Source organism: Hypomesus nipponensis, chromosome 14, assembly GCF_054491055.1.
Source record: "Hypomesus nipponensis isolate SF chromosome 14, ASM5449105v1, whole genome shotgun sequence".
Classification (NCBI taxonomy): domain Eukaryota; kingdom Metazoa; phylum Chordata; class Actinopteri; order Osmeriformes; family Osmeridae; genus Hypomesus; species Hypomesus nipponensis.
Genome location: NC_140374.1, coordinates 9,030,277 through 9,051,540, shown reverse-complemented (window position 1 = coordinate 9,051,540; position 21,264 = coordinate 9,030,277). Strand labels below are relative to the sequence as shown.

At 37.1% G+C, this 21,264-nt stretch overlaps 2 long non-coding RNA genes across 2 annotated transcripts; both read right to left on the bottom strand.

Annotated features, from left to right (window-relative positions):
* Window positions 1–8,277: 8,277 nt before the first annotated feature.
* LOC146258508 (uncharacterized) lies at window positions 8,278–11,404 on the bottom strand. Its single transcript, XR_014729732.1, has 2 exons — window positions 9,862–11,404; window positions 8,278–8,956 (listed from the first exon to the last, which is right to left on the bottom strand). It is a non-coding gene; the product is annotated as an uncharacterized LOC146258508 (long non-coding RNA).
* Window positions 11,405–18,197: 6,793 nt separating this feature from the next.
* Window positions 18,198–18,805, bottom strand: LOC146258507 (uncharacterized). Its single transcript, XR_014729656.1, has 3 exons — window positions 18,730–18,805; window positions 18,452–18,533; window positions 18,198–18,357 (listed from the first exon to the last, which is right to left on the bottom strand). It is a non-coding gene; the product is annotated as an uncharacterized LOC146258507 (long non-coding RNA).
* Window positions 18,806–21,264: the final 2,459 nt, after the last annotated feature.

The window sequence follows — 21,264 nt, the reverse complement described above, 5'->3', positions numbered from 1 at the left end:
AATAGATCAATAAATTAATAAATAAATACATTAATTAATGGATCAATAAATTAATAAACGAATACATTAATAAATTAATTTGTGAATAAATTAGTAAATCAATCAATACATTAATAAACTAATGAATTAATAAATTAATACGTTATTACATTAATTAATTAATACATTAATACATTAATAAATACATATATTGCACTTGGCTACAGGTTTACACTCAATATATGCATAAATACTCACTTTGAATAAAATCTGACAAATTGATAATACAAATACATGAAGATCAACAAATAAATAGATAAATACATATCCCCAAGCCAGCAATCTCAACATAGGTAACACATTATTGAAATACAAATTTAATCAAACACTTCGAATTCATAGATTACAACAAAATAGTTTACATTTCATTGAGAAAACAGGCTTGTGTTGCCATACTAATTCCTGCTGCCAAAGCAAATGTAAACAAGGTTACATGATTTCACAGGACAGTTATAAATGTGACATTTAGAGACAGATTGCTTTGTTTTATGGCATTGACATATTCAGTATTGCACCATTGTAAACTGATATAAATAAATACAATACTCAAATGCAAAGCTATACACTCATACGCATGAATAAATAAGTAAACAGATTAATGGATAACATCATTTAGTTATTCAAAATCTATATTTATGAATTAATTGATCAATTCATGAAGATAAAGAATAACGGCTATTTACAAATACATAAATAATGTATTTTGTTACCTATGTTGAGATTGCTGGCTACCCGCAGAGAGCCGTCCAGTTATATGCTTCCTCCCTGCTTCCCCCACCCCCCACATTATAGGACGAGCATTACATATATCCATGTCAATATCATAGCTGAATGAGCAAATTTAGTTGATCGTAATAACGATGGCATCATGAAAGCTGTAGTATGTCTGCACCACTTCAACACTGATATCATCTCCATCTTTTACATACACATGATCAATTAATGTACCTTTCTCAGTTGTGGCTTTTTGTACACGCTGGCTGTAGCCATGTTGTCCCATTAAATTTACGATGGTAGACGATGTAAAAATGTCCTCATTGAAGTCTCCCATAACAACCTTTGTGCCACAATGTATCTCTAAATTAGAAATTATATTCAAGAGCTGCTGTCGAAATATATCAATGGTGTAAGAATTTGGTCTGTACAAAACAGCAGCAGTACAACCAATATGTGGTACAGCAAAGTATAAACACTCTAAATTACAAGTCTCTGGAACCAAAACATCTGCCATGCTTTTTTCAGAATAATATATTCCAACACCACCTCTTGTCTGTTGTTTTAATTTGGCAAAAATGGGCTGACTGTTATCATAACAATTACGTCTTGGATTGTTCTTAAACAAAAAACCTGGCAACTGTGGTGAATTGTCTGTATTTTCAGAACTTAACCATGTTTCTGTTAAACAAATGCAATCAACACTCATTAATCGCTTATGTGCTTGAAGATCCAGAAAGTGAGCATTTAAACTTTGAACATTGTGAAGTGCGAAAGTGAATTTAGACGGCTTTGTGACTCTGTCCTTTTCCAAAATAAATGCAGGCATGGTCTTAATCGCTTCTACAATTTTTTCATTGGAAAATATGGTAGACTCCTTGAAATCCTCAATAATTAGTCCGCTGATGCTTCTTACCCGACTCAATGCAACATATGCTTGTCCTGCAGCAAAGATTTTGGCAAGTGAAACAACAGCTTTGTCCACGGTCAGCCCTTGTACTTTGTGAACTGTGCAAGCCCATGCCAATCTAAGTGGAAACTGACGTCTAATGCCACCATCATTTGTCACATGATCTTCCTGCAGTTCTATTATTGTAGTATTTTGGGACAATGTCTGTTGTGTTTTTGAGCGTTGACATTTTCCAACCCTTGGATCATCAAACACCACATGAATAGCAGAGGGGAAGCCATCAGCACTATCTGAGCTAGTTGGTATCTGTGAAACCGTTCCAAATGCTCCATTAACAAGACCATCAGAGACATCAATATTCTTCTTAAGCATTACTCTAGCACCAATACCTAGTGAAATAGATTTGGACAAACATGAATTGTAAACCTTTTTATGATGTCCAACTTTCCTTTCCATCCTTCCAGTTTTGGGATTTCTGTTATAATCTTGAGCGTCTATAGTGATTGCTTCAGGGCAACACTCATGTAGTCTCTCAATATTGTATTGATCAACCTCATTGTTGGTAGCAAATATGTGAATTGAACTGGATATCTCTCCTGTTTCACACTGTTTGAGTATTTGAATATCGCTGGGAATTAGAGCCTCATTCTTTTTACGTACTCTTAAGCGGTTCAACATCTCAGCAAAGACTGCATCATTTTGTTGTCTGACAACTTTAGTCAACAATGCAATTTCAAACTGGGTATCCCACAAGTTAACTGTTTTCACATCAGAATACAGAGCGGTTCCTTTCACAGGTGGCAACTGATAAAAATCTCCAACTGCAATGATGCTGACTTTTCCAAACAGAGAATAGTCTCCAGTCTGTTTAATTTGACGTAATCTCCCATGAATATAGGCTAAAAGGCGATGGTCAACCATGGAGATTTCATCAATGATTAATATTTGTAAATTTCCCAATTTAGCTCGCAGAGAGTTAATTTTCTCATCACCAAGAGGTTGGTATGGCAGTCTTGTATTTGCACCGATTGAAAATGTGTTGTGAATGGTTGCAGCATTAATGTTATATGCAGCCACACCTGTTGGAGCTGTTAAAACCACTGTGATATCATCAGGATTTCCTGACACTTGAGACAAAAGTTTGGTTGATTCATATTGTATTGCTTTAATTAAATGACTTTTCCCTGTACCTGCTCCTCCAGTAACAAAAACTCTAAATGGTTCAGGGTTTTTACCACAAGTTCTGGCCAGACACCACTCACGAATCTTATAGAAAATGTTAGACTGCTCCTCATTTAGTGAACGCAATAATTGCAATGCATCTTCTCTTGAGATTGTTGTATTATTAGTTTCAATAGTACAAGCAGTTTCAGGTTTTCCTGTGAGATCAGGGATATTTTCAGCAGGATCGTGTTCATCAATGTCCACCTCATCTCTTAGCGCAAGACACTCAAGACGTTCTCTTTCTGACTCAGGACATATCTGAGCCCATGCATCATCCAGTTCACCAATTTCAGCCAACTGTTGTTGAGCTTCGTCTATTTTCTCACTTTCTTTTTCAAAAATGGCTTTGTTAGCTTTAACAATGGATTCTACTGTTTGTAAATCTCCACCACATGCTACAGCACCACGTCTGTAAAAGTCCTCAAACGACTGAAAGTGATGAGGTTTTAACTGACAGTCATCATAGTATGGCAAGAAAAGTTGTAAAAGGGAGTGAAAGTATTTCTCTGGATCTTTTTGGGGTGAAAAACGTGGATATCTGACCACCGCAGGTTGTGTTCGTGTCCTTTGTTTAACAAATCCAAAATTATTTCTCAGTTGAATTATTCCACTTTCTTTTGATGCTTTGTTTGTAGAGATCTCTGATTTGCATAATACTCTGTATTCTGAACCAAAGCTTGCCAGACATATGTTTACAAATTCATTTGTACACGGTCTGTTTTTATATCTGTCCACTAGACTTATCATCCACAAATGTGTGTCATTATCAGACTGATATTGAGCTTTCTTTTGGAGAATATTCAAAGGCAAACTCATTTTAATTGGATTAAGTCCAACAGGAATAAATTGTACCTTGCGAGAGCATTCCTTCAAGTGCATGTTTGTTAACCGATACACAGCCTCTTGTGCACAGATTTCTCTGTTGTGTAGATAAACACTCCCGAGCTGTTTCATTGCCTGTTTAGCATCCATGTTACCATTACAACTCTCTTTCTGAGCACGTTCAAGCAACAGTCCCATTTCTTTTTCTGCTTTCGTAATGTAACTTAGAATGTACACAACACAACTGAAAGCATCAGTAACAAACTGAATATCCATGTTTGCATTCCATGTGCGCAACAAGTGTGGATTATATTGATTGAGCCAAACGTCATTTGGATCCCTTTTAAGAACAACACTTTTTTTTTTTGTACATGTCTTGTATGCAAATTCAAATAATGTCTGGGTTATTCCAATTGCAGCAAATAGTTCATCTGTTGAATTGAAATTGATGTCACCATTTAAAACTGTTTGTTTAACTTTTTCCAGAATTTGGGTTGCAAGTTGGATGGAACTTTCATCTTTCACTTCTTCTGTATCTACTGATCTAGTTATAAATGTTTGAGAAGAAATTGGACGTGGAAAATTGAATCTGCACACAGTTTTCTTCTTTCTGCATGTCTTTGAATGTCTTGTACTGTGCTTTTGTACACTATCGACAATCTCAAAAAGTTCTGCATCATCTTGTGACGGTTTCACACATGTGATGTAGCGATCAATGAATTCAATAACCTCTTCATCTGTATTTTTATCAATCTGAGGAGCATCCTCAATCCAAAAGAGACAATGAACATGTGGAGACCCTCGCTGTTGAAATTCAACACGATAGAAGTAATCTTTTATTTTACCAATTGGTGCTGCTGGAGACATGATGACATCTTTCAAAAAGCAATGCCATCTGTGGTCAAACATTCTTGCTGCGGTGACAGGGTTTCGCTGCAAAAGTCCACATTTTTCTGACCAGTCAAGGTCTTCCACATTTATGTGCTTCCCCTCTTGTCGGATAATTGAATTGAGCATTTCTGGCCATCGCAAATCCGCAGATGAAAAACTACAGAAAAATGTTGGTATTGATAATTGTCGTATCATGGCAAAAAGATCTTTCTGAGCACATTGCCAAAATGGTGGTGTACCACGAATAGGTTTTAAAAACTTATATCCTTCATCAAAGTTTAATATGTTTCTTAAGGATGCTGGGTCTGTTAACATGTTAGGTGTCACATTTTGAGTCCTTTTGTTATCTGATCCTTTTCTCAGTGCTATCGAAACATTAGACACAATTTGATTAAGTTCTGATATATACTGTGCATAAAATATAAAATCTGTATTTTTGGCAAATCGTCCATCGGCATTAAGTATCCGTGCGTTCAAATATCGAGACAGTGATATTTTTTCCTTTCGATCATCATGAAATGTTGGACCTCCGTTAGGATACAAAACTGGAAAACACTTTGCTTCATTTGTTTTGTCCATTAACAATCTCACAGGACTATTACCTTCACCAGGAGCAAGACACATAATGCTATCAAAATGCTGATCCAACACTTCAGAGGCAATGTCAACAGGCTGTAATGATGTGTCTGAAAAGAGGCCACCTTGGTCTTTAATGTATGTCAAATCATCCTCTGTTTCTTGCTCTTCGTCAATATCATAAGTTTCATTCTGCTGTGTTAAATCATGCTCGGTCATGGCATCTGAATCATCTCCTGCATCTGTCTGATTCAAAGGATTTTCCCAGTCCTCATTAAATTGCACATCTTTGTACCACTTATTAAACTTAAGGAGGTACGTAAGAGCGTTTCTAATATGGTCTGTTTCAACATATTGGTACTCATAATGACCCTTGTATGTGAGTTTACGTTTCAGTTTAATTTTCATCATCTTGTCATCACACTGATTTCTTGGAAGAACATTTGTGACATCATTGGTATGTACTGGTACACATACAACAGGTCCATGACAACCGTTTTGTTTCCCACGAGGAAGGCAGAGCAGTTTCATGAAAGGAATATGTCTAGCAATGAGGTGATGCTCTAGAGAATTCAAACATTTTAGCTCAGGAGGTACAACATCTAGATGTAAGTTGTTCACAGTAGCTTCCTCTGGCATTCTACCTGCAAGCATTTTACGATGACATGTAAAACAAATCCACAGTGTTGATTTTGGACAATTAGTTCCACACTGGGCAACACAAGTGTGCAAATAGGAAAATGTAATGCACTGTTCAGCCAAATGAGCAGGGTAGTCACCTTTTTTCATATAACAATCTGTCTTACATTCTATGACTTGCTTTCTGAACAGAAGCCGATGACACACTGCACATACATATTCAGGGCCAAGACGGGTTTCATCATTGAAAGCATTAATAACACAATCAATCTGTTGCTGTTGAATTTTCCTTTCTGCATACGTTTTACATGATCTGTGCTTTACATCTGCTTGAAATAATTCGTTTTCATGATATTTCCTCTTAGAATATTCAGTCACAGATTTCTGAAACTCAGGATCAGTCTCATATTTCCTCTTAGAATATTCAGTCACAGATTTCTGAAACTCAGGATCAGTCTCATATTTCCTCTTAGAATATTCACGCACAGATTGCTGAAATTCAGGATCAGTCTCATATTTCCTCTTAGAATATTCAGTCACAGATTTCTGAAACTCAGGATCAGTCTCATATTTCCTCTTAGAATATTCACGCACAGATTGCTGAAATTCAGGATCAGTCTCATATTTCCTCTTAGAATATTCAGTCACAGATTTCTGAAACTCAGGATCAGTCTCATATTTTAACTTGGAGTATTCACGCACAGACTGTTGAAACTCGGGCTTTGTCTTATATTTTACCTTAGAGTATTCCTTTACAGCTTTCTGAAAACACTGGTTTGTGTCATATTTCTTTTTGCTTGCATTGCGTATATAACTCCTATAGTTTTCATCAAAATTGTATTTAAACCTTTCAGTCTCAACCTTTGTTTGTTGAAAAGTCTTGTCAGTATGATATTTTGTACTGGCAGCTTGCTTCATCATATTTTGAAATGTGACATCTGTCTTGTAGTTTTCTCTCTGTTTATCAGCTTTGACTGTTTTATATTTTTTTGTGCCTTCATTTACCTTTTGTTTTTGACGTAAATGCATTGAGCTATTCTGTTGTTTCTTGTCATTTTCACATATTTCTGCACAAACACGTACATCATATCTGCCCTTCACACATGTGACAACTTCGTAATGGTTTCCATTGCAGTGGTTCAAGTAAATGGCATTACAAGTTTGTACAAATGTCCCAATGTCACCAGGGATATGATAACTAGGATATGCATTCCATCTGTCACCATTGAAAGTCATGATGGTTGTCTGTAAAAAGTCCGCTGCAGCAAAAATGTCAATTTCTGTGGCCCAAGATCCTGAGTAATGCATACGTGATGTTGATAAGTACTGCTCTACTGATAGGTAGCCATCTCTCAAGTACTTGTCAAACCTTGTAGTATTTTGCTTTAGGTGTTCAACTACAAAACGTCGCATTTTCAAATGCTTATTTTCATTACCACATACTACATTTGCCAATGACCTGAAAAAGCAGTTTCCATCTGCTTGAATAGTTTTAGTCTTACAAGGACATCCCATGGCGCCAAATGCTATGGTTTCATTAAATTCCTCTGTGTTTTCATTGGTTAATTTCAAATGTGTACACAATGTAAGCTTGTCTGTTGTTGTAAGAGGATTAAAACATAAACCTGGATTTTTGGTGTCACCAATTATGATATCATCTGTATTCACTTCTTGTGTTCCAGTAGATGACATGTTCTGGTTCAGTTGAGGCGTGTCACAGGACACAGATTGACTAGATGAAGCACCAATAACCTCTGGAATACTTGCTTTAGGTTTACCTTTGGGTACCGAGCAGTACAGTTGAGGCGTCTCACAAAATACAGATTGACTAGATGAAGCACCAACAACCTCTGGAATACTTGCCTTACGTTTACCTTTCAGTATCGAGCTGAAGAGTTGAGGCGGGTCACATGGTACAGATTGATTAGATGAAGCACCAATAACCTCTGGAATACTTGCTTTAGGTTTACCTTTCAGTATCGAGCTGTACAGTTGAGGCGTCTCACAAAATACAGATTGACTAGATGAAGCACCAACAACCTCTGGAATACTTGCTTTACGTTTACCTTTAAGTACCGAGCTGTAGAGTAGAGGCGTGTCACTGGTTGATTTCCTAGATGAAGCACTACTTGTCAAAGTTACCTTAACACCAGTGACCTCAAATTGCGTTCTTCCAGCATTTAATGACGCAGCAAGGTTGATAACATGTGTGTACACCATTTGAAGGTCGTCATAGTAAGCCACAATACTTGTTCCTGTACCAAATTCCCACACGCCATGACCATTGCGCGAATGAGAGTCCACAACTGCAAACCAGGCACCTTGTCTTATAACGGCACAGATGTTTTCCTTCATATTAAGCAAACATGCATCACACTGGAGAAGCGCTCTCTGGAATGCTTCATCAAGAGACATGGAAACATTTTGCAGGGCCTGATCATACACCTCAATTCCAACATAACCACTGTATGACTCACCATACTTTATTGAAAAGTCTTTGTTACAGAATGTGTGCACTCTGGGTAATTCGGAAACAGCAATGTAGCCTCGGCCAGTTGGATCGTTGATCTTTCCATGACGTCTCATTGTGGTATACAGCTGATCTCCATGTAACAGTACAGCATCCAGATCGTCTGCTTTCCATGCTAATACATTCTTTAACTCACTCATCATTACTGCAGTTAAACTATTCACTCCACACTGCCTGTTTTTATTGTAACCAAAGCGCCTGTCACCCTGATGAAAGGAACCTCTTATGACCTGTGGAAAGTCAGATACATGAACAGAATTATTAACATCAATGTCAGAAATGTTGCCAGCACATTTGCCAGGGTTCAGATCAGGTTCAATGCCAGTTTCAATGCCAGTTTCAAATCCAAGTTTAAATCCAAGTTTAAATCCAAGTTGGCCACCAGAGTTTTTCATCTTTTTTTTCAGAGGAGAAACAACCTCGTCAGTCACGTCAATTAACACCTTTTGTTTAAGGGGAGGTTTAACCCCGTCACAGGGAGCCTTTGTTTCACGAGGAGGCATAACCTCAGTCAAGTCAGGAGAAGTCGGCGCAGTCAAGTCAGGAGAAGTTGGAGCAGCAATGGCCTTGCGCTTCTTCGCTGCCTGAGACCTTTTGCTACACCGAGGCATCTGCAACACACAGAGGAAAAACACATCTGAAACAGTTTCGTCTAGAACATCACAACTGCTTAACTATTTCCTTCATTATATACATTTCATATTAAAAGATTTTCTTTGGAAATAGTAGCAAACATCATTAACTAAATCCGAAAGACTAAAACAATTTAAATGACTTAGACATACAATATTTCACTTCATTCTTTACCACATCCTTTCCCTCTGCCCAATAAATTACATTATTGACCCATCATTGTCAACAAAATGCTCATAAAGCTAGCAAGCTTTTCAGTTACCTGTAAAATGCCTGGTTTACAATCAACCTATTAACACAAGCTGTATGCGCCACGCTGATAACTGATATCGACGACAAGCGTTAACATTCAAGTTACGTCCACCCCTTGAAAATTAAAAAAGTTAGGCTAAACTTGGCTTAGTGTCTTCGAGTTCCCATTATTAGGTTACAGTTAAATTGATGCAACAACAAATAACGTAACTTATACTCTCCGATATGTACTCTAGTGCTATCAACCTTAGTTTGTAGGTATACCAAATCAAAACCTCTTAATTTAATATTGGAATGTATTAATAAGATCGATTTCCAACTGTCAATACATTATAAATAGCTACAGCTTTGTCTTTTGCAGCGTCACTTTATAGTAAACTACATTCGTCTCTACCATGCTGATGTTAGCTAGCTAGCTAGCTAACTAGCATAGCCTAACTTGTGTGCTACTTCTACTGTACCTTCCCTATGGTACCTTCCTACACTGTTGCTAACATTGACCATCTTAGGCTAGCTTAATAAGAAGAAGTCATGTTTAGCGGACTTTAACATGTTATCATACACTATTCTACATATAACTACTTAGACTACCTCGTCAATTTTATTTTGTTGATATCAAAGCATTCCTTACCCTGTTCTCGAACTATTTAACTTCAGATTTACTGCAACCGTGTTTCTGTGTGGCTCGTTAACCGTTGTGTAATCCCGAAAAGAACCTCGCGCGTCAAGACGTGACGTTAACACTGGGAAATTTGACAAAATGGCTTCCACTTATTTATTTTTTTCTTCAATTTGACAAAATGGCTTCCATGCCGTTACTGCTACATTAGTTAAATTGTCTGAAGCTTATATTCTATCTAAAGCACTCTTTTGTCTACTAGACTTCAAGCTATCTTCTACAAGAAATTTTACGTTAATGTACCATAATTAGACTTTCCTGTGTAAATTTCCTGTATGATCAAAATAATACTGACATGCTTAACTGTTTCAGCCTTTATTGTATAGACCCCAAAGAGATATTAAATCATTTATAAAGTAAAAATAGAGAAATAAAACATACATGTAACCTTTCCCAAATAGAACATAGTTATGTCTTTAATATTGAATTACACATTTATGCAAAACAGTATATCTGTCACACATTATCATTTCCCTTTTTTTCCTAATCGGCAGAAAATTGAAGTCTGCATCATTAAACATTTAAACAATTTAAAAACATATTATCTAATTTATCAAAAAAAGGCTGATACCTTATGAAAATAAAACATTAATAATCAAATACATCACTTTTTTCTTCCAATTAACATTGTAAATTATACAGCATTTTTTATATACTTTTATATTATTATTTTACCATTACACAAGACAATTAAACATTTAAAAGTTTATCTAATTGAGGTACAGCTAACTATAATCATCATCATTATATATTATCCCCCCTAGCTAACCTACTTACTCAGAAGCATCAAATAAACTAAGCTTCAGCAAGTCACCATCTGACACCTCACTCACTGAAACACCCTGCACAGCCCTCTTTAAACTAGTTATGACATTTGCTCTGTTGTGCACAACTTCAAAAACGTCTCCAGTTATCAGATGCTGCTCAATGTCCTGGACATCTAACATGTCTCTGAGACACCCTTCGCTCTCTAAATAACACCTTAAAACTGAATTTGGAATGCTTAAGCTGAGCTCCCCCTTCTCACTGGCAAAAACAATCTCCCCACTCAGCTTCGAAACATAACTCCCCCCCCTGCGCAACATTTTGCATCTCTCACAGCGGTGGAAAGGGAGTTTACTATCAAAACTCAGCTGCTGAGTATGGCACTTAGGGCACTGGCGTTTCGCTTCAATGTGAGCCCCTTCAACTGTACTACAAAATGTAGTCATGGTCTCTGCTGCACTACCCTCTCCATCTACCTTGGCTGCAACTCCACTGATATCAGATATTAATTGAATTTCAGTAGACCTTGTGGTGGTCAGCAAAATGCTTCCCATGTACTCTCTAGTTGCCAAATTGGTGAATTTGTAAGACAAGCCCTCCTCAATGGAAACAATTTGATTGTCCCATACTTTTAAATGAATGCTGCCGGTGGCATCTCCCACTTCACACTCCTTCACCTCACTTTGGGCGTTGCGCACGGAGATCATTTCAGTGCCCATCTTCAAGAAGACCACCTAAGTTTTGAAATTTGGCACACTCATTGGGGACAGTCCCCTGGTCCAATTCACAAAGTTTCATGTCCCATGCTTCGGCACTCTAGCGCCACCAACGGGTCAAAGTTGGAGTTGTGTTTACACACGCAACTTTTGAACCGTATGTCCCATTTTCAAAAATGAGGTACCATTGGATTCCCTGGATCAAGCCGAGTGCAATGCACACCATGGCGTCAATTTCCGGTTATATAGATTTTCCTCTATTTCCGGTTTTATCAAAAACCTTTAAAAGCCTACTCCTCCTACAAATTTTGTCAAATCTTCTTCAAAATTCCCAGACATGATCTTCAGACCAAGCTTCACAAAAGTTATCGAAGGATATTTAATTTTCAAAACCGTTTGTCCGGTACAGCCAATCAAATTCTGCAGAAAAGCCGCCAAACAGGAAGTGAAGCCATATCTCAGCAGTTCTTTGAGGCAGTGACACCAAAGTTGGTAGGCCTACTCAGAACTTTATTCTAAGGATGTCCTCCAAAAATGGTGTCATGTGACTAAAAGTGGGCGTGGCCGGAAGCATAAACGTGTTTTGGCTAATAACTGTTGAAGTGTTTACCTTAATAAAGTAATTTATTTGTCTGTTGATGTTTTGTGAGATATCAAGCTTGACCATCGATAATATTTCATAACAACCGAATTGACGCGGCCGCCATTTTGGATTTCATGGAAAAGTGTAAAAACCTTTTACACGCCCCAAATTTTGTCCAATGTTTACTAAATTTGGCACAGATGATCTTCAGACCAAGCTTCACAAAGGTGTCTGATGGATTTTCCATTTTCGAAACCGTTTGTTCGGTAGAGCCGATCAAAGGCGGCGGCGAAGCCACAAAAGACACGTTAGAGCGTAACTCAGCAACCATTTTAGCGATTGTCACCGAACTTGGGTTCCATCGTTCCCAAGAGGAGCAGAGGAGGCCTGTGGTGATATACCAGAAAAAAACACTTTAAACACTCAGTACTTTGGAACGCAAACAGATATTTCAACCAAACTTGGTGTGTTGCATGAGTGCAACAGGTTGTTGTGACTTAATTGTTGCGCAAGTGCTATGGAGGCCATGTCCTGCTCTGGACTGCTTGGCCCCTCCATTGCTGCTTGCAGCTATATTTAGGGGCCAAGCAGCGAAGCTGCGAGGCACCTATTGTAATTGGTAGTATTATTAGGATTCCTCCGTAAGGAGGAAACCTATTGTTATTGGTGGTTTTATTATTTGTAATTCTTGTACCATGGGAGTCAATGGCAGCCCCTAGACCCCATCGACAACTTTTTGTGAAATTTGGCACACTCATTAAGGACAGTTTCTTCTATACCTACACCAAGTTTCATGTCTCCCATTAGACCACTCTAGCGCCACCAATGGGTCAAAGTTGGACTTGTGTTTACACACGCAACTTTTGAACCGTATGACTCATTTTCAAAAATGAGGTACCATTGGATTCCCTGGATCAAGCCGAGTTCAACGCACACCATGGCGTTAATTTCCGGTTATATAGATCTCCCGCCATTTCCGGTTTTATCAAAAACCTTTGAAAGCCTACTCCTCCTACAATTTTTGTCATATCTTCTTCAAAATCACCAGAGATGATCTTCAGACCAAGCCTCACAAAAGTTATCGAAGGAATTTTGATCCTCATAACCGTCTGTCCGGTACAGCCAATCAAATTCATCAGAAAAGCCGCCAAACAGGATGTGAAGTCATGTCTCAGCAAATCTTTGAGATATCAACACTAAACTTGGTAGATCGGAGGAAGACACTACAACATGTTACCATGTGCAAAGGCAAATTCATATCTCAAAAAATGATTGATATAAAGCAAATTGAACTTATCGCTAACGCTAAAATTATGCTTTACACATCAGCCATTCAAAAACTGATACTCTGATTCAATCACAAGTTCATATGAAAACTCTTGAGAATGTTCATAACACAAATCTGTGAAAAAGTTGACTGTAAGATGAAAGGTCGATTTTTGGTGAATATTTGAAACATGCTTGCTTGGCTAATTTCTAGGCAAATTTCCAATGAATGTCTCCCTTGCTCCTCCCCGCGCGTGCTCCAAAATCTCACACACACTCAGCCTTCCCTTGACACACGCGCGGCCAAGACGCACACGCAACATTTCAGGAGAGTGTGGGCTGACCAAGCCCCCACTCATTCCTTGGTCTTTAGCAAAGGCCCATGTGGCTCTTGATGGTATTGCATTTCCGATTTTGTATGCAATGGTAAAAAGGTCTCAAATCCTGAAACATTGATAGTGTAGGCCGAGAAACACTTTAACAAAAGCCCATGTGGATCTTGTTGGTATTGCATTTCCGATTTTGTATGCAATGGTAAAAAGTTATAAAAATCCTGAAACATTGATAGTATAGACCAAGAGTAACTACCACACCACAAATGGCCCACCATTACCCATAGGTGGCGCTACAGGCCACGCCAAAAAGCACAAATATACAAGGCTTTCTGGAATGGATAGGCTCACCAAGCCCCCTCCCTTCACTTATTGGCTTGAAAAAAAGGCCCATGTGGCTCTTGATGGTATTGCATTTCCGATTTTGTATGCAATGGTAAAAAGGTCTCAAAATCCTGAAACATAGATAGTATAGGCAAAGAAACAGTTTAACAAAAAGCCCATGTGGATCTTGTTGGTATTGCTTTTCCGATTTTGTATACAATGGTAAAAAGTTATAAAAATCCTGAAACATTGATAGTATAGACCAAGAGTAACTACCACACCACAAATGGCCCACTATTACCCATAGGTCTTCCCTTGACACACGCGCGGGCTTGGCAAGACGCACACGCAACATTTCAGGAGAGTGTTCCTTGGTCTTTTGCAAAGGCCATGTGGATCTTGATGGTATTGCATTTCAGATTTTGTTTGCCATGGTAAAAAGTTCTCCAAATCCTGAAACATTGATAGTAAAGGCCAAGAGTAACAACAACACTTTAACAAAAGCCCATGTGGATCTTGTTGGTATTGCATTTCCGATTTTGTATGCAATGGTAAAAAGTTAAAAACATCCTGAAACATTGATAGTATAGGCCAAGAGTAACTACCACACCACAAATGGCCCACCATTACCAATAGGTGTCGCTACAGGCCACGCCCTAAAGCACAAAGCACTTCACTTCTTGTGAAGATTAAAGCGCTTCACTTCTTGGCTTGAAATAAAGGCCCTTGTGGATGTTGATGTTATTGCATTTCAGATTTGGTATCCCATTGGAAATTCTGCAGCATTGATTTTTCTATACAGTTACAATTTGTCAAGAATATACATTTTTCAATGGTTCGCAATGCTTTACACGTAAGCCAGTCAAACAAGTTCATATGAAGACTCTTGAGAATGTTTAGTACACAAATCTGAGAAAAAGTTGACTCTAAGATGAAAGGTCGATTTTTGGTGAATCTTTGAAACATGCATGCTTGGCTAATTTCTAGGGAAATTTACAATGAAATGTGTCCCCTGCTCCTCCCCGCGCATGCTCCAAATTCTCAGACACTCATTCTTCCCTTGACGTGTGTGTCTTGCGGGCTTGGCAAGACACACACGCAACATATCAGGACTGTGTGGGCTGACCAAGCCCCCACTCATTCCTTGAATATCAGCATAGGCCCTTGAGGACCTTGGTGTCATTGCATTTCCTACTTTGTATGCAATAGTAAAAAGGTCTCCAAATCCTGACACATTGACAGTACAGGCCAAGAGTAACTACCACACTTTACCCAAAGCCCATGTGGATCCTGTTGGTATTGCATTTCCGATTTTATATGCAATGGTAAAACGTTTTTAAAATCCTGAAACATTAATAGTATAGGCCAAGAGTAACTACCACACCACAAATGGCCCACCATTACCCATAGGTGGCGCTACAGGCCACGCCTTAATGCATAAAGATACAAGGCTTTCTGGAATGGATAAGCTCACCAAGCCCCCTTCCTTCACTTACTGGCTTGAAATAAAGGCCCTTGTGGATCTTGATGGTATTGCATTTCAGATTTGGTATGCCATTGGTAATTCTGCAGCATACATTTTTCTATACAGTTACAATTTGTCAAAAATAAACATTTTTCAATGGTTCGCAGTGTTTGGAGGAATCCGCCATTACTGCTTGCAGTTATATTTAGGGGCCAAGCAGCGAAGCTGCGAGGCACCTATTGTAATTGGTAGTATTATTATTATTATTATTATTATTATTATTATTCTTAAGACTGGGTGTCTATGGCAGGCCCTAGAAGCGCTTGGTCGAAAGTTGTGAAATTTGGCACACTCATTAGGGACAGTCCCCCGGTCCAAGTCACAAAGTTTCATGTCCCATACTTTGGCACTCTAGCGCCACCAACGGGTCAAAGTTGGAGTTGTGTTTACACACGCAACTTTTGAACCGTATGTCCCATTTTCAAAAATGAGGTACCATTGGATTCCCTGGATCAAGCCGAGTGCAATGCACACCATGGCGTCAATTTCCGGTTATATAGATTTTCCGCTATTTCCGGTTTTATCAAAAACCTTTAAAAGCCTACTCCTCCTACAAATGTTGTCAAATCTTCTTCACAATTACCAGATATGATCTTCAGACCAAGCCTCACAAAAGTTATCGAAGGATATTTGATTTTCAAAACCGTTTGTCCGGTACAGCCAATCATATTCTGCAGAAAAGCAGCCAAACAGGAAGTGAAGCCATATCTCAGCAGTTCTTTGAAGCAGTGACACCAAAGTTGGTACGCCTACTCGGAACTTTATTCTAAGGATGTCCTCCAAAAATTGTGTCATGTGACTAAAAGGGGGCGTGGCCGGAAGCATAAACGTGTTTTGGCTAATAACTGTTGAAGTGTTTACCTTAATAAAGTAATTTCTTTGTCTCTTGATGTCTTGTGAGATATCTAACCTGGCCATTGATAACTTTTCATAATAACCGAATTGACGCGGCCGCCATTTTGGATTTCATGGAAAATATCAATATTCATCATATTTTTTACATGGTTTTTTGTCTCAAATCCTCTCAATCCTCTTAAACTTCAAATCCTTCTTCTTCCTCAATCTTTCAGCTACAGCCACCATTTAAACTTTAAAATGTTGACAAAACCCTAAACTATTTTTTCTGTAATTCAGCCTTTTGATATCTTTTCAACTTTTTTTAATATCACTGATAATGTTTCATTCGTTTTTCAAACCGTTTCTGAGATTTACATGGGTGTCTATGTGAGAGTCTAGAGTGCTGACTGAAACGCTTAGAGTGGAGGGGAGCTTCGAAATCAGTTTCAAAAATTATTTCTAGTTTGCCAGCATTGCCACAATTTTCACTCTTCATGCTCCATTTTTGGATCAATAGATAGCTAATTATGTGTTGGTCGTAGACAGTTGTCTGTGGAATCCAACAGACTTACACATTTTTTCAGAGCCCCACGAAAGCGAGACAAAGTCCAACTCTCGCCCCATAGAGACCAATGCAAATCTAGTGACACATTTCTCAGACAAAGCACAAGGACTACGATTTCTAAACTGCCAGTAGAGTCGTATTTCTGTCCGCACAGACATATAAAGGACATCTCTGGTTTCGGCAGAGTCTTGGGTCTCGGAAAATATCCTCATTTTTTTGATTGGACTTATAGTTTTGCGTCTAGGTTAACTTGTTTGAGGTGTGGATGCTAGGTAAACGTATATTATTCTCTCTGCCAAGCTTGTTAGCAATCATAGCTGCACCATCACCGTGGCAACCAAACAAACACGTTAGAGACCAATGTAAAATCTAGGGACACATTTCTCAGAAAAAGCACAAGGAAGACGATTTCTAAACTGCCAGTAGAGTCGTATTTCTGACCACACAGACATATAAAGGATATCTCTGGTTTCGGCAGAGTCTTGGGTCTCGGAAAATATCCTCATTTTTTTTATACGACTTATAGTTTTGCGTCTAGGTTAACTTGTTTGAGGTGTGGATGCTAGGTAAATGTAGGCTATATTATTCTCTCTGCCCAGCTTGTTAGCAATCATAGCTGCACCATCACCATGGCAACCAAACAAACACGTTTTTGAAACTGCTGGTAGAGTCATATTTCTGACCGCACAGACTTATAAAGGACATCTATGGTTTCGGCAGAGTCTTGGGTCTATAATTTCAGCTACTAAAACGAATATTCTACTTCTACCACTACAGTTTAACAGTTCAGCTTTCAGAGCCGATCAAAGGCGGCGGCAAAGCCGCCAAACAAGACGTGAGAGCATATCTCAGTAACCATTTGTCTGATTGTCACCAAATATGGGTTCCCACGAGGAGCAGAGGAGGCCTGCGGTGTTATACCAGTGTTATACTGCCAAAATAAGCTGTTGAACTGCAGCCCATATAGACCATTCATATCCTTCAGACCTTTATACTTAAAAGGCCTATAAAGTTAATACAATCAAACATTAATTTGACTACTAATTTGAATATCCTTTCATTATGTATTTATAGTGATATGACTGGTTTTATGACTGCTGGATGAAATAATTTCAGCTGAGTTCATTTTCTTTGAACATCATGAAATTGCAATTACCCATGCCCATGAGGTAAAGAGACATAGACCACTCTATAATCTGTAAAATCCATTTATAGTCTGATATACAGTTTTTTATACTATTCGTAACACACATCTTAAGTATAAATACATTGATGATCATAATATTAATAATAGATTTATTTATATGACACAAACAAAACTATATAACATTAACATTCCAAAAAATCTTGAAAAACGATGATAATAATTGTTCTCTAGTCTGTAGATATGTACATTGCAGCAGCTGATATTGTCTGTTTCTGTGAACTGCGCTGCTTCCAGGTCTTCAGTAGGATTGTCAACAAAAAGATTTTTCACAGCTGTATAGTTGCACTCTGCACTCTCTCATCTTTAGCTGGGGCTGTTATGAGGTTTTCTGTTAAGAAATTAAGCAACAAATTATTATACACATTCTTGTTGAAGTTTGAAATTACCAAAGTAAATTTACTGTAAGAAAGCTTACTGTATACTTCAGTGTGTCTTTAACCATCTTTGCAGCGTTTCTTCCAAAACGGGTCAATTCTATGATAATATATTGTAGTATATAAAAAGCTGTGGGTTATAAAATAGAATAATCAATCTTACAGCAGTATTTTACGCTGTGATCTGGGTATTCTTGGCATGTGGCATATCATTTTCTGTTTATGTTGACAATCAGGCACACGTTTCATAGCTGGTCTTAGATGTTGGTGTTCATGTTCTTCATAATGACAACAATACAACTAAGTTGCACAAAGTTCATACTTACACTTGATAAGATGAGAGACAGTATTTTACGTTGTGATTACTGCAATCTTGGCATGTGGCATATTCACAATGTATTCTCTGATTGACGTTCATCTTCTCTTACTGTTGACAATAAGGCACACATTTCATAGCTGCTGTTAGATGTTGGTGTTCATGTTCTTCATAATATATAAGTGAATGTCTCATAGGTGGTTTTAATTTTGGAGACTGCTGCAGATTGTCCTATAGAATTGTGTCTAGTTTCATGTGTTTTTGACCCCCCTAGAATAGTGAGATCATTAGAATAAGTACATGTGTTTACATAATTATTTTGCAAATCACATAGTGTACTTATACTTACTTGTTTCTTTAGGATGTTATGAATGTATGGCTAATTTCAGAAGACCACGATTGATAAGGTTGTTGTTCACAAACAAAATCTGAAAGACAAAAGTAAAATGATTAGAAAAAATAACTTATAGTTAATGTATAAGTTATATACTCATAACTTGATTGTAGTTAATGACAACAATACAACTAAGTTGTACAAAGTTAATACTTACACTTGATAAGATGAGAGAATTGGTCCTGTGATGTTGGGATGCTGGCTGTTGTTATGCTCAAACAAAAATACATAAAAAAAAGTGTCTGGATGATTCGCAATGTATTGTCCTTTATCCAAGAGTACTTAAAATGGCAAAAGCACAACAATAAGAAAAATTGTAATAAAACAACGGTCCGTATGAGTGCTTTCAGTCTCATGATGGAACAGAAAGCAATTGTTGGATTAGTGTAGACAACTTTTCACAGGAAAAATCTAATTTGAGTTTGAGTTAAGTTTGTCAATCCAAAACATATATGACATCAAACAACTAATTAAAATCAAATTAAAATCTCTCATTAACAACTTAAGTAACACATGTTATTAACATACATCCTTAATAAAAGACTTACATATGAATAAATACACAAAAGGAAATAATTGTACAAATAAATACATGAAGTATAAATATGAAGATAAAAAAATAAATAGATACATACATATTGATCTTGCCAGCAATATCAACATTGCTAAAACACATTATTAAAATAAATGCTTAATCAAACAGTGGGACTACCTCTTACATATAGATAAAAACTAAATAGTTTAGATTTCATTGAAAAAACTGCCTTGTGCCAGTTGCCATAATAATTGCTCAAATAATGCTACATTCACAGCAGTTAAAATTGTGAAAGAGACAAACAGCTTTTTTATGGCTTCTACATATTCACAAGTCCAGAACAATTGATGATATAATTTTAAATACACTTTTGTGTGAATAAACAAACAAATTGTGGAATTACACCATTGTTAACTTCTATCAACAAAAAAAAACTCATGGTTGCAAGATGGTAAACCACAATAAAGCAATAAAGCAATAAATCAATAAAGCAATAAAGCAATAAATCAATAAAGCAATAAATTAATAGATCAATAAATTAATAAATAAATACATTAATTAATGGATCAATAAATTAATAAACGAATACATTAATAAATTAATTTGTGAATAAATTAGTAAATCAATCAATACATTAATAAACTAATGAATTAATAAATTAATACGTTATTACATTAATTAATTAATACATTAATACATTAATAAATACATATATTGCACTTGGCTACAGGTTTACACTCAATATATGCATAAATACTCACTTTGAATAAAATCTGACAAATTGATAATACAAATACATGAAGATCAACAAATAAATAGATAAATACATATCCCCAAGCCAGCAATCTCAACATAGGTAACACATTATTGAAATACAAATTTAATCAAACACTTCGAATTCATAGATTACAACAAAATAGTTTACATTTCATTGAGAAAACAGGCTTGTGTTGCCATACTAATTCCTGCTGCCAAAGCAAATGTAAACAAGGTTACATGATTTCACAGGACAGTTATAAATGTGACATTTAGAGACAGATTGCTTTGTTTTATGGCATTGACATATTCAGTATTGCACCATTGTAAACTGATATAAATAAATACAATACTCAAATGCAAAGCTATACACTCATACGCATGAATAAATAAGTAAACAGATTAATGGATAACATCATTTAGTTATTCAAAATCTATATTTATGAATTAATTGATCAATTCATGAAGATAAAGAATAACGGCTATTTACAAATACATAAATAATGTATTTTGTTACCTATGTTGAGATTGCTGGCTACCCGCAGAGAGCCGTCCAGTTATATGCTTCCTCCCTGCTTCCCCCACCCCCCACATTATAGGACGAGCATTACATATATCCATGTCAATATCATAGCTGAATGAGCAAATTTAGTTGATCGTAATAACGATGGCATCATGAAAGCTGTAGTATGTCTGCACCACTTCAACACTGATATCATCTCCATCTTTTACATACACATGATCAATTAATGTACCTTTCTCAGTTGTGGCTTTTTGTACACGCTGGCTGTAGCCATGTTGTCCCATTAAATTTACGATGGTAGACGATGTAAAAATGTCCTCATTGAAGTCTCCCATAA